Source organism: Cydia fagiglandana, chromosome 3, assembly GCF_963556715.1.
Source record: "Cydia fagiglandana chromosome 3, ilCydFagi1.1, whole genome shotgun sequence".
NCBI lineage: Eukaryota > Metazoa > Arthropoda > Insecta > Lepidoptera > Tortricidae > Cydia > Cydia fagiglandana.
The window spans coordinates 5,961,993-5,977,398 of NC_085934.1; the positions used below are offsets into that span (position 1 = coordinate 5,961,993).

The 15,406-nt window shown below is 35.8% G+C and overlaps 1 protein-coding gene and 1 long non-coding RNA gene across 6 annotated transcripts in view; one reads left to right on the plus strand and one right to left on the minus strand.

Moving 5' to 3' along the window:
- Nucleotides 1-15,375, plus strand: part of LOC134679912 (uncharacterized) — a 170,552-nt gene extending 155,177 nt beyond the window's left edge. The window contains exons 2-3 of the long non-coding RNA XR_010100409.1: nucleotides 15,069-15,292; nucleotides 15,323-15,375. This is a non-coding gene — a long non-coding RNA (uncharacterized LOC134679912). The remainder of the gene's footprint in view (nucleotides 1-15,068; nucleotides 15,293-15,322) is intronic.
- Nucleotides 1-15,406, minus strand: part of LOC134679888 (mucin-5AC) — a 151,269-nt gene that overhangs the window by 104,170 nt on the left and 31,693 nt on the right. The window lies entirely within an intron of this gene.

Genomic DNA, 15,406 nt, shown 5'->3' on the forward strand with positions numbered 1-15,406 from the left:
CTTTATTCGAGACATCGACAAGCCAGGCCATTGGTGGTGTTCGAATACAGGTGACAAGCATTTCAGCATGTTCCAGTATTACATAAACCCATTGCCTAAGTAGATCGCTATCTGCCTGTAAGGCTTAAACGCATGGCAACTCGTTTAATTATACAGTAAAATAACCTTTTGTCCGTGTTGCAATTGCACTGATTTGGGACTTGGGTGCAACAAAGGCCAGTAAGTGATTTAAGGTCATAAGTTGCCAGTGGCTAATATGGATAACATGATCAGGTGGTTTGATCAGTGGTGGTAGTGGTGGATCAGTGGTTGGTGGTGGTTGGTGGTGGTGGTGGTGGTGATTGGATGCTGGATGCGGCAAGCTGAAGACAGGGCGCTATGGCGCTCTTTAGGGGAGGGCTATGTCCAGCAGTGGACTAATATAGCCTGTTGATGATGATCAGTGGTTTAATGTTATCCGTTCAGCCTTTGATTATAACAATCATCAATAAAAACCGGCCAAGTGCGAGTCGGACTCGCGCACGAAGACTTCCCTACCACTACGCAAAAAAAGGCAAAAAATCACGTTTGTTGTATGGGAGCCCCACTTAAATATTTATTATATTCTGTTTTTAGTATACGAGTAGGTATGTTGTTATAGCGGCAACAGAAATACATCATCTGTGAAAATTTCAACTGTCTAACTAGCTATCACGGTTCATGAGATACAGCCTGGTGACGGACAGACGGACAGTGGAGTCTTAGTAATAGGGTCCCGTTTTTACCTTTGGGTACGGAACCCTAAAAATGCTAAATAACAAGCCAGTTAGGAAACCTTAATGTTTTTGCTAATCATGCATATTCAACAAATACAAAGTTGCAAGCAATGTCGAAAGCAAACGCTAGCTCAAAAAGTGTAAAGGATACATCTACCGGTGGAAACAATAACAAAAACCCACATTACATAGTAAAAAATATCCGCTGCTTCTTATGCCTTATACGATCCTTGAAACCGCAGAAATCCGAATGAACCAACAAGCGAGCCAGGAAATGGTCAGCGGGATACAATTTCGCAATCGCCGTCCAACAATTCTCGATAGCCGTTACAGTTTGTTGTGACATAACTGGGGTGAAATACCGAGAACATTGTCGAAATACCTGCTTCAATGTAGGCCTATTTGAGCAAAACAAAGACAAAATAATTACCTATTTAAACAGTAAAAAAGATAATGATTGGGCAAGCTTTTCAAGTAAAACTTAATTGGTTTAGTTTTTCAATAAGCTTAGAAAAAATATTTGATATAAAGTGCGTCAAGCAAATCTTGTCAGTAGCAATGTAAAGCAAACTAAAGTAGGGCAACACTCAAAGAGTAGTATTGCGCTAAGAAAAGCAGCAATGTACAATATTATGTACATCGAACCAAAACTTTTTTTTCCGCTGAGCGCGCCCTGTTACGTACGTCAATTCAAATTGTCACTCGTGGATTCTCTATTGAAAATGTTTGAAATTGTTATTAAATGGCATTTAAATGGTATGGACGGACAATTTAAAAGCGGTGTGTGGTGAATTTGAAGATCTCAAAATAAAATTAGAAGTGGAATATGCCGTTAAACAAGAATGTAATGAATAAAATCATTGCTTCAGCAGGTAGATGTCCTATTGGATTTTAATATTTTATTAGATTTATATCTTGGAACTGTAGGCATTGTAGGCACCTTATCTTTGATTAAGCACAAATTTTATTTAATATATTGGTATTTAATGGCGACACAGCAGAAATATCTCTGAAAATAGAATCGATTCAGAATGTAAACAAAGATGATGGCTGTCATTCGCGATCCACATTCCACAGATAAAACACAGATGACACGCGATTTTCGAATTATTCGAACACAGTGTTGCTAACCCGCGATTTTTCAAATTTGCCGCCGTTTGCTACTGACAAGATTTGCTTGACGCAGTATATGAAGTAAGTTGAAACGTTATTTAGCAAGGCACCAAGTTAAAAAACCGGATAAGTGCGAGTCGGACTCGCCCACCGAGGGTTCCGTACTTTTTAGTATTTGTTGTTATAGCGGCAACAGAAATACATCATCTGTGAAAATTTCACCTTTCTGTCACGGTTCATGAGATACAGTCTGGTGACAGACAGACGGACCGACAGACAGACAGACAGACGGACAGACGGACAATGGAATCTTTGTAATAGGGTCCCGTTTTTACCCTTTGGGTACGGAACCCTAAAAAGAGTAGCATCAGGAAACCTATAAAATTCATGAACTAAGTATTTTTATAAACTGATTTTTATTTTGACATCTTTATCTTTAAGGCCATATGTTAGCAATAAAACTAAACGTAAGAAAGATATAACGTTATTACACGTAGTTAGATACAATAGCGAATTAATATTGGCTTTTGTACATCTTATGCTTTGGGATAATATAACAAGACGACCCCCAGTCTAAATTTAATAATTCCATATTTCTTATTTAAAATGATATCGAGGTTCGAGTCTTTCTAGCCTTCTAAAATTACTCCACCGAAATAAATCAAGCATAGTTTTTAGCCATATTTCGCAAGTACATACTTATCTTAAGTATCTTTCTCAATTCGAACCGATATATCAGGTGTCACCAACCGATACCATACCCGTTTAAACTGGAGCAAGTGCAATACGGGAACAGGTTTAGGTTCACAATCTCTGAAACTGGCTTGATAAAGGCTTGCATAACACCTGCCTATTAAAATTCTTACCGATTTAATCATAAGGCCAGTACACTCCGGCTTGCGTGTGCGTGACGTGCACGTGCGCATGCGCTAAAATGTTGGAGCCGCACACGCACACGTCACGCAAGCAATGTGCCGTCTCTCATAATAAGGATCTGTATACTACAACGCCGCAAGCGCACGTGCACGTCACGCATACGCAGTCGGTGTGCACCGGCCTTTAATGTTCAATGATCGGTAATTTCTTGTGTCGTGTGCCTAGACTTATCATACTCGTATATTTCCGGTCATAAAGTCAACATATCGGTTGTAGACTAATTTATATGTGCTTGTGACCATTATGTATTCAATTAATCGATAGAACATAAATAGAGGCACTTAGTGAATAAGGGATATGTTACAAGTGTATTGCAGTTTTGTTAGATTTAATAAGTATATTTGCAGAGATAGAGTGTGGAAATGCCACAATAAACCCTGTAATTGACTCCTATTAACGTACAAGGCAAACCCTATAGTACGAAAAGGTTATGTAACACAATTTCTCCTCAACAAATCATCATCATCGTTCAGTTTTAAAAAGAGAGTGATAAGTGTCAAAATTCCTCAGCAAATTAGTGATGAAACGTCACAGATTTATTACCCTAATAGTTCGAGTGATCGTTCTTTATAATAATTTGAAAGCGTTAAGTACGAATATTGTTTAAAATCTATTGTTCTCATTGGATTATAATGATGATAGATCAGTTGATGTATCTTTATATCTTGGCTTTTATTTGCAAGTCTGTTCTTATAATGTACCTAACTAGAAAGAGAAAGAAAGCTTTTTTCATTTATTTTTAAGTATTTTAGTTTTATTTAAACCACGTGATTAAAGTAAATAGATTTAGATTTAGATGTTCTTTTAATGTTCTCGTTTTTCTACTAATTTAATTAAATATTACAAAATGGGGTGACGGAGTTGTGGACAAGTCAATGGAAGAACATAATAGTTTAAAATGACATCTCTTAACTAGTAGGTATACAGCCACACGCAGGCGTGTTATAAAGTTATAATTGAGCTTATTCTTTTGACACCGAGCGTTAGCACGGCCCCGAGACCCGAGAGCTGCTTATGCTATATCATATAGGTAGTTCACGAGAACCGAGATCATGGTACGTCTGAGAGACCTGAAGATTATAATGTGAAACACCTCATGACGTCCTAGTTTTCAGGCAATCTTTCTAAGTAAAATAATTTTTAAATGTACCTACTTAAAATTGTGTGACAACGTTGATGGCGCAACTTCTAAAACTTAGTATTAGAGGGGCCATGCCATAAGCTATCATTAATATGTACATGTCAAATCAAAAATGTATGGGTATACGCTACACAATTGAATATAAATTAAAACATCGGCTATCGTTGATTATGTTATGCCAAACCTCCGTGATGGCGATTTAAAATGTAAATGCGCCGTCAAGCTCACAAGCGCATTGTTCGATCATCGTTACCTGTAACAAAATAAACACATCAATAATGTTGCAATGTTATCAAACCTGTACTAATAAATATTCGGAAATGCTTAGCTAGGTGGTCTCTAAGGTACTTCATTAAATCATGTTTAAATCGAAACATGATTCGCCCTGAATAGAGTAATAGAGCCCAAGATAGGTATTAAATTGAGTAATTAAATACATGGTAGTCTATTTAATAATTCCGTAGACGGGAAGACTTTACCTTAGTCACACAAAAGTTTTTGATCCTGCTGCACTATGTTAGTAGTTTGGAACAAAGCAATTTGATATTTTATTTTTATTCTCTGAAAAGAATGTTATGATTTGCGACCTTTAGGTAGCTGATGTACATCGGTTTCATCGCATTATCTACTCTATGGTAGCTTACCTACCCAACGAGGTAAGATTAAGTGACCAGAATTTCATTCATCCCAAAAATTAGTCATAACTGTATAACAGTTTTAACAATCTTGACATCTGTCCAATTAGGTATCTAAGTATCGTTTACAAGCCATATCAAGTAAAGTGTGGCCAAAACCGCGGTATGCCAGAACTCGTTTGGGCGGCATTTTACGCGCGGGTCAAGGGCCCGAGAATTTACATTTTATGTAACCAGCCACAATTAACACTTACTTTGTAGATTGATTCGACTTTGACATTGTGAACTCTCGTGTTTTGAAGAGAGATATAGTTGTATATACTTATATTTCATAGTGTACAAATAGGTACGCACCTGTAGACATAAGACATGGCAGAATACTATAGTTTCATAGAAATAAGTATAATTTCATGTGCAAGAGCATTTTGTCTACATTTTACTACGTCATCAGCGCCACTAGACGATACCATATGTGGCTTTTGCTTTAAGCACAGTAAGGTCCCTTTTATCTGAACTAGTCTTTCCTACAGATATTTTTATATAAAGGTCCTTATTGGTCATGAAGCATAAGAACCCTTCTCTAATGGAATATATACGAATATTACCTATCCTTTGATTAGAATTTTGTACCAGAACACGTTTAAGTGGGCATACTATATAGATTTCATTAATTGTGATGTGCAACTCACAGTATAAGATTGCGACGAGCTTAGCATTAACAGATTGGGATTATATTTTTAACGCAGGCTCTTAATACCACCAACAAAGCTATTTCACAATTTTTTCCGACATGTATTTATCCGCATGCGCGTTGTGCAAACCCCATTGGTCAACAAACGCATCACTCCTGCCAGTTTCTAACACTGACACACATCACATCGGCGGCCCAATTCACGGTCCAAATCGATTACACCCTTAATCTCGACTCGATTCGTTCCCCTTGGCCATCGAGAATCGACTCCCATAGTTACGTCACTGGTCGTTGTACTTTTGACCATTATTTGCAGGTGAATGAGACAATTCCGTGACCCCGATTTAGTAATGTTTAATCGATTAATTAATTACGATCTAGTTACGATTGTGGTTGATCTAATCGATGGGTAATAGTTGGTTTTTGTTATTAATCACTGCAACTGCAAGGTGCTACTGTCAGATGGCATTTCAATTAATCTTGTTAAGTATTTCGTTTCGAAATTGTTTATTGGCTCGTTAATTGATAGGATGTAAAACTAGAAATTTTACTTAATATTGAAATTACAAATCCCAGTAGGTAGGTATGTATTTAAAATAATTAAGTTTGAATATATAGCTACCACACACAACCAAATATATATATGCACAAAGCCGCGACGAGTGGCGAAAGACAGGGGAGGCCTTTGCCCAGCAGTGGGACACAATATAAGCTATTAAAAAAAAAATATAGCTACCAGTTCACATCTCGATTAATATTTTAAAACTAATGCAAATAGCTACAAAATCCTTATACTCGCCACCCACGGTTTATACATATGGACGTAGAAACAAAACCAGAATTTTATCAAGTTTATTCTAAGGGCCGGTACAGATGGCCTGCAACTTAGTCGGCGTGTAGTTCTCATAAAAAATGCAATTGGGTTGCAGTCCGTCTTTATCGGCCCTAACTTTATATCAGCAGCAGCATCATTGGGACAATTTGGTAGATAAATGAACCATCAAGCCAGGTATTATATAATGTTGATACAAATTCCAATCTATATTTGTTCAACAAACTAGCAAGATCGACGGGCGGTCGAATAAAATAATCCCAATCAATCATTTAAATAAAATAGAGTAACTCACTGAATCTCGTATCTTCTAAGACAACCTTACAGCAAAAGCAATCTTACGATTTAAAAAATAATGTTCATAATTGAAAGCAGCGGGATCGAAAGCTACAAGGTTGGGAAAGCGAATATTGAGAAATATGATCGATCTTGATACTTGATGCGGAAGTGCGCATCGTTACTGCGCTAAACAAGATCGTGACTCGGACATTCAGAGCTCGAAATGAATGTGTAAACAGACCAGTTGTGAAGTGTGAAATTGTTTAGGGCTATTAAAAATTCAAATTAGGTATTGCTTAATAAAAGAAAATAGTTTTTTATTTGCATATACTTACGCCAATTTTCTCCGAGTTATTGCACATTATTTAAAAGAAAGCTTTTTTGTGAAAAAGGATAACGTCACCGTTTATACAATTTTTGTTATTGCAATAGGAATGGCAAAAAATAAATGTATTTGTGTAGTTTTAAGTTCTCATATATAAGTGAATTGTCAAATTCTTAATGAGAATAAAGAATCTTAAACCTAAAAAATATTGTAACTAATGTACATAATTTCAAGTGTCAAAAACACGATTCCCAAATACCAACACGTCTTTTTTTTGCAAAACATACGAACGTATTGTTCAAAAAGAAATAACTTAGATAAAAAATCTTCACCTAACCATATTTTAAATAGACATTGAGATTGAATTATACATACATTCCTATGAAGTAATGAAGTGCAATTTTCTATAATTAAAGGTTATTGATTGTATTTAGATAAGAGCAAAGAGAGAGAGAGAGTAATTTGCGAGAAAGCGCTCCTCTCAGGATCATAGCTACGGAGCAGGTTTTACCTTGAACAGGTGAATTTATTGGACACGAACACACCTTTCTTCTTCAAATCCAAAGTATTCATCTATAATACATATTATTTTTAAAACCAAGAACATAATAATATAGATACTAGTTAGACCATAATAAAATAATTTACGATGAATTGATAAAATAGGTGGGCCATTTTTATGCACGGAAGACCACAATATAATTTAAAAAAAAACATAAATTTTAAATTGGCTAGCTGCTAAGTTTCTTGGACAATAATTGTACTGTCATATTAGCAAAAACGGGATTGCCCACCGCAAAATGCAAATCAAGACTAACTTTGGCACACAGTCACGTAACGTGCACCTACTAACAGTGGCATTGGCAAAGAAGTTTCAAAACCACTCCGTTCGCACAATTTCCAATTCTATGTCACCAGCTGACAGTTCTAATTGGTATGATACGTTGTGGTATTTATTCAAATTATGTGTACAAAATGATTGATGCGGTGGTAGGGTCACGGTTGAATGATAACCCGGGTGTTAGGTATTTTAAAATTGTGTTTTTGATAAAATACCGCCATAAGTATGCTAGCTGTTATCGACTTACTTGTGATGTTTTAACTATGAGCTTATATGTTTATTACACGACATATGTAATAGTACCTAATTGATCACATTACTAGATTACATTGTGATTTGAATTTGCTTTTTAATACCTACATTGTGCCATGTAGTCAAAACATCGGAAACCGTTCGTTTTTCCATTAAATTGTTGTTTTTACCTGTCAGTGCAGTTTTTATTAAAATTTAGGAGAGAAACCCTCGTCGGTGTTCCTTCCGTATTTTCTTTTCAATACAATTTCATTCAACGACTAACGGCCTGAGTCAAACTAAATACGTCAAAAATTTGCTTAAGATACGACATGGATCGGATAATTCGGATATGTTAGTGTCAAAAGTGACGTGTCTACAAACAAAAACGTCACTTTTGACACTGGTATATCCGATCCATATCGTATCTTTAGCAAACATTCTGCTAACGTAAATATCTTAAAGTTCAAATCAGGCCGTAAAGTCTCACTCTAATAGATCACAGCTTGGTCGAAGTGGCACTCAAAGGCCCACAACACCCCAATAATAATAAATTATTTGTGTCATAGGTACTTTTCCTGCCACCTGTTTCAACATGTTGGTTCATGGAAAGTAATTTCATTGCTGACTTTAACAATGTAAGATAAAAACTTTTAAAAATAATAGTTCCAGTTCAGCACACAATCAAACAAACAATCCAGTCTTAGTCAACAATGCCCAAACCAACACCGAGATCATAATCTTTTACGCAACAGTTTTTACTTACCTATTGTCAACCAAGAAAGCTACAATGAGAAATGTAATACGAAAATCTGGTATTACATGAACGGATGTGTCCTGGAACCATTTCACTGTAAAATTAAGACATGGGATCGCGTGACTAACATATAGGCTAAGTTATCAGGTAACTTTCAAGGATCGTAATACGTCGATGTAGAGACTATTATAGGTTGACACGTGAAGCTAAGAAGTTGGTAAGACATGACTGTCATAATGAATAAAATGTGGTCGGATGTGACAGTTGATGGCTGTGAGAAGTTGGAAGAAGCTCTAATTTCTTCCGTTGTGTGGAAGTTGAGAGTTAATTATATGTACGCAGACCGCTATTGTTCGGTTTTGCCGTACGGGTATTCAAAATAAAAAGTCAGTTTAATATGCGTTTTCTAAAATGTATTACCCCGTAGTTGGATAAATAAATACATATGTAGTACCTATTTGAATTAATGATGTGAATGATTTAAAAGAATATATGAAAGTATTTTTTTTTTATCATGGATTTTTTTAATATAATGGTTCAAATGTTCCACCTGGGGAAGTACCTCGGACTCTCCCTAATGCATTACCAAGTATCGAACCGATTTTTTTTTTCATCAACTATAGAAGAAAAATAAATAATTAAGTAGATGTCTCGTTTGAAAGATTAAGATGGTACTTAACTTCAAATATATCATTGGAGTTGCTTAGTTTCAGCTAGCACTATAAAAAGTTAAAAACGAAGGTAGAAAACAGGATTCTTGGAAAGTTACATGCTAATGTCACTCTCTAGATGAGTGTTAAATTCTTAAGGCTGTAAAGCGTTCCCACACAGAAGGTGGGGCTCGCCTAGATGGTTGGGCACTGCGCAATGAATTTACATACACGAATGCCCTCGCCTTAGGCTCCGGGGTACATTACTCAAGTATAAAGTAACTAACAATTAGTAAACCTTATTGCTAAGTTAGATAGAGTCTATACTCGGTCAGATAAATGTCCCTAGTACATAACACGCTTTAAGTGCCGGATTAAAACAGTTTACTAGTGTTTATAACATAATCGGCGTTTAAACGTAGTATAATTAAATATTTAAATAATTTTTAGATGGATTTATAAGTTGAATAATTTCTGACACGAATATATAATAACTAGTAGTTGATATTAATAAAACTGTAAAATTACTAGCACATAATTATAGATACACAAAGCCAGGCATAGATACAAAAGTAACTAGGTACATTACCTATATTTAACTAGCTTCACACTTGTTACACAGTCTTGTTAAACTGTGTAAAGTAATCACAGGTTTTTTATGCGTATATGTATAATTTTTAGGGTTCCGTACCCAAAGGGTAAAACGGGACCCTATTACTAAGACTTCGCTGTCCGTCCGTCCGTCCGTCCGTCCGTCCGTCCGTCCGTCTGTCACCAGGCTGTATTTCACGAACCGTGATAGCTAGACAGTTGAAATTTTCACAGATGATGTATTTCTATTGCCGCTCTAACAACAAATACTAAAAACAGAATAAAATAAAGATTTAAATGGGGCTCCCATACAACAAACGTGATTTTTGACCAAAGTTAAGCAACGTCGGGAGTGGTCAGTACTTGGATGGGTGACCGTTTTTTTTTTGCATTATGGTACGGAACCCTTCGTGCGCGGGTCCGACTCGCACTTGCCCGGTTTTTTATATGTAGTCGAGGGAAAGTTCTGACAAATTTTATGATATGAGATATAAACAGAGTAGATTCCAAGCGCTGTTTTCAGTCTCATTAATTTCACAAGAAAATAACTCTTTCTGTCTATCTCTTCCCTCTGTATGGATAAATTGCTGAATCGATTTAAATGAAATTTTGTATTAAGATGGTTTGAGTTCCGGGGAAGAACATAAATTTATCACTGAATTCAAAAAATTACTTAGACGAAGTCGCGAGCAGACGCCAGTATATTTATTATTCACATTGTTCTTTTTATTTTCCTTACAAACTAACAACCACGCCACCCACCACTATCTTTCAGTTTGTTTGCAAACATGTAGGTACTCCTGACGGCTCGATTCGGGAAATGAATTAGAGATTAACTAGATACGATATAGTAAAGATATGTGAGGTTCCACGAAAAAATGTACCTTATGGCGGTTGGCTTCGCGTTTCGGGAAATGAATTAGAGATTAACTAGATACGATATAGTAAAGATATATGACGTTCCACGGCAAAAGCGCTGGCGGCTGGCGCTTACGTCGCATAGCGCCGCAATAACATTGGAGCGGCGTTAATAATAGCGTACTAAGCGCCAACCGCCATAAGGTACCTTTACCCGTGGGACGTCACATATCTTTACTATATCGTATATAGTTAATCTCTAATTCATTTCCCGAATCGCGCCGTTAGTTGCGTATTTCAACAGCACACGTCTGATTCAGCATTCAGCACGCATGTCAATAAGACAGGCGGTTATAAATTGCTTCATTAGCTCTCGGTGCAGCGGGCGTGAAGGTTTCTCATTAAGTGAGAAAAAACTGTAACCCTCAGCGTATCCTGTGGTTTCTCTACTTAAGCTTAAAAAGAGAACGCGTTTATTGAACGACTGGAAAAAAGGTATAGAACTTTTGCATTCTGGTCGGTTTTATCTTCGGCAGATTGATGAAATTTTATGATTTGTATGTCACATGTAACTATAGTCGGTTTGCGAAATTCATTGTGAAGATTTGGTTGTTAGGAGGTATATGGTTTTTATTGTGTTTAGTAAAGTAAGAATTCAATAGGTACCTACTTATAATTGTCTTTTTCCAAATTAAGCTATCATCGACTAAAGAACAAACGCGGTAGCAGCTCTCATTCCGTATCAAGTGAAATTAATTGACAATAACATCTACCTCTAAGTTTGAATAGAATAGAACTTCCTCATCCAAAAATAGCGGTTTCAATTATTTATTTCATTTCGTCGGATTTAATCGCTGTTTCCTATCATTGACACCAAATTACTGAATAACAACCCTGAAGATGATACTTACATAATTACAACACGTAATCCAGCTCAATGAAACTTTAATTCGATTGTCTTAAGTGTAGGTACGTATCAAAAACAAGATGGTAATTATGCTTTTGTTTAAGTGAGTTGCGCAATCTTGTTAATATTGTATAATGCCATTCATTTTTACGCGTGCGAGGCGAATGCACTTTAGTGTTGGACAAAATTGAGGAAATACTTGAACGCATTTACAACGAATGCATTAAAGCTTCTCTCCTCCTAAATTGTTTTTATATGAGTTAATTTCATGTTAAATAAGGACAAAGTCTGACACGTTTCTTGCAAACGTCTCACGCCACTGTGACGGAATAACGCTGAGGAGTACTCTCGCACAAATGTCGAAAGCTTAGTTGTGGATATACCTGCTACCTGCTAGCCATGCCGTTTATCACATATATTTATAGTTTATTTTATTAAATTAAAAAATAGTTTAATTCTAAGCTTATCTATATAAGTGTGTATATCGTCGCCTGGCACCCATAGTACAAGATTTGCTCAGTTTAAGGCTAGGTTGATCTGTGTAAGATGTCCCGTAATATTTATTTAATAAGTACACATATGTATTAAAAAAGAGCTGTAAATGGCTAAATGACAAAGACCAAAATAATGAAAGGTTGGCACATTTCAAACATTTATGTAAATGACGCTTCACTAGATGATGGATGCTAATTTGAATGCGCACGCGCTCTTCGAATCCAAAGCGTAGTAACCGACATAACGACTTGGAGACTTCCTTTAACACTACTGTTATTTAAGTTTCATGTTGTGTGTTATCCAAGTATGAAGTTTAAAATTTAAAATTACAAATGTTATACGCAATGGGACGCATTATACATATTATTGCGCAACAAACCACTTTACCTGTCGTCTTTATTTATTCAAGTGCAAACTGCTGATTATTTAGCTGTAAAAATTTAATGCTACCAATGCCATATTGTACAAAATAGGTTACACGTCGTTATATAATAATGTATTTATAGGGTTGATATTTATTGTAAGTATATAAAATCAACTCGCCATATAATATAACCCAGTATTTTACGTTTATTTGACAAGCGAGATATGATTACCTCGAGACGAATTTCCGGGATTATTTTTATTTGTACCAACCTAATACGATTATCATTTGTTCGTTTAATTTACTATTTATACAAATATATATAAAAATAGTTCAATAAACCTTAGATACTTCGTAGATTACGAGAGAATTACGCCGGTTACGTCTTTTCGAATGAGAAAGGTAGTAATATCATGCACAGATAAACAACTTTGAAGCAACCTACGTGGCCTTTACGCCCACTCACACTTAATTTAGTAATCAGCAAAGCTCCTAAGTATAGCGGTGACACAAATTAAAGTAAGTCCAATTATTCTTACATCTTAGTGAAATATGTGAGAATAATTGAGAGCACACATTACGGATACCGGATACATACATATTTCTACCAACGAAGTTGCAATTTGTTACTTATGAGGTTACGAGCATTATACAAAAGGGTCTTTACGTTTGTGCAGATCAAAATAAAACTCGGAATTTAAAAAATACATTCGAGTGGTGACTGTTGCAGCATTGCTGTTGCAGCGTTACTGCTAAACGAGGTAGAAAATATTTGATTCGACTGATCAAGTCCTCAATCCAGATATAACAATGTAACCACGTTGTGAAAAAAAATGAAGATAAACAAACCGGGTCTCTATTGTTTCCCAAATAGTTTTAAGTCATAATGTATTGTTTGTCCGAATTTTCGTTAGTCATGGATTTACTCAGAAACGCGTAACTTTTCAGGATTGCCATAAAACAAACCTAACCTAACCTAATCTATCTACAGAATAACTTTACGAAAATCCTGAAAAGTTGACGGTTTCAGTTTTATGACTAACGATAATATGACAAACAATACATTATGACTTAAAACTTTATGGGAAACAAAGGGACGCCTAAACGAACCGCGTTGATGTCTAATGAAAGCTCACCGCGAAACGATTTTATAGACTAGGTAGGGTTGTGTTAATTATTACCATGAACGTTATGTATAGTTGTCAGAGTACCCACAATACAAGCCTTCATGAGCTTACCGTGAGGCTTAGTCAATTCGTATAAAAATGTCCCATAATATTTATTTATTAGCTAAAGTTAAAGTTAAATATTTAAGGTGTATTTGGCATACCTTTGGTAATAAAGTGACTTGGTTTCAAGCTAATTTATTCTCGTGAAAATAAGGAAGTATCCCAGCAAAATGTAGTTCTCGCGGAGACCATTTCCCAGCGCACATATCAATTAACACAAGGAAGCTCAAAGGGAAACTCACTTTCGCTACTAATATTACACATTTAAAGTAATGTGCACCTCTCACGGTCTTAGGTAAGGTGGCCGATTAAATGATACTAGCAACCTGTCCTTTGCTGATTGTGATTTGTGTTTATAAACAGGGAAAGGATAGATGCTTAGCATTGAAAAGATTACACAGTCAATAGAAATTGTAAGAAGCCAAAATTTGAAAAACATATTTCCTGATAAAGACCACTACTTATTTTGCCAAAGCCCGGAAATCATTTACATCGTCCATTACTTATTTTATGTATGAAAAACATAAAATTTAATTTAGGTAATCATTAAATATATTATTCTATCATACTATCATACTATCGTTAGTCATAAAACTGAAACCGTTAACTTTTCAGGATTTTCGTAAGGTTATTCTGTAGATAGGTTAGGTTAGGTTTGTTTTATGGCAATCCTGAAAAGTTACGCGTTTCTGAGTAAATTCAATTATGACTAACGAAAATTCGGACAAACAATACATTATGACTTAAAACTATTTGGGAAACAATAGAGACCCGGTTTGTTAAATATATTAAAAACGGGTCACTCACGTATTAGCGGGTCCGCGGGTAGTAGAGGGCGGGGAGTACTCACGGGTAAGCTCCTGATGACACTCCTCGGTACGGAGTGAAACATGTCGAGCGTTTTTTGACTTAAAATACGTGAGTGACCCGTTTTTAATATATTTAATATGTCTGTGTCTCACGGAAGTTTTGTTATTAAAAAAGGTACATTAATTTTGGATTGCTTTTGGACATAAAATAAAGAGACAGGACAGGGACAAAAGATCTACCCATGTTCAATGATTTGACCACAAAGCGAACTTTAACCTAACTTTGCTTCCAAATTAAACTAGATTAAATTTTGTGGTTCATCCATAGACGGTAAAAACCACTAACTTTTTAGCAACCTGCTACTCTTGACACAGCCTAACGACACTTTAGGTACAAATAAGGTAGGGATGATTAAATCCGAAGGTCGTTCACCTGTCCCTTACCGGTTCTTGGTTGGGTTTCCTTTCCCGCTATAAATTTGAGGCTTGACAGAAACGCAATCCTACATGCCATCTCAGTTCGTGAACTTAGGGATAAACACTATAAACTGTTTGTATGGATAGGAATCAGGAGGTGAAATCAGAGGCATCTCTTTTTTTTACAAGCTTTTATTTAGTTTCACCTAGAGATGGGTAGTGAGTAAATACTCACGGGTAAATACCGAGTAAATACTCAGTATTTACTCAATATACCCGTATTTACTCGTTTATACCCAAATTGGTGGGTATAAACTATTGAGAGTGCTGAAAGGGGCATATAAATTTGAAATATAGGTGTATTTTGTAAGCCGCTACTGGATTAAGTACTCAAAATTGTAAGAAATGTATTTTTAAGAGGGGGCACTCCATACATGTAACTAATTGTCACAAAAAAAAATCTCAGAAACCACCAACGTGTTGCACATCATTAAATGGGTCTTTAAAAATAACTGGAATGTTTCTAAGAACATTTTTGGATAAAATGATT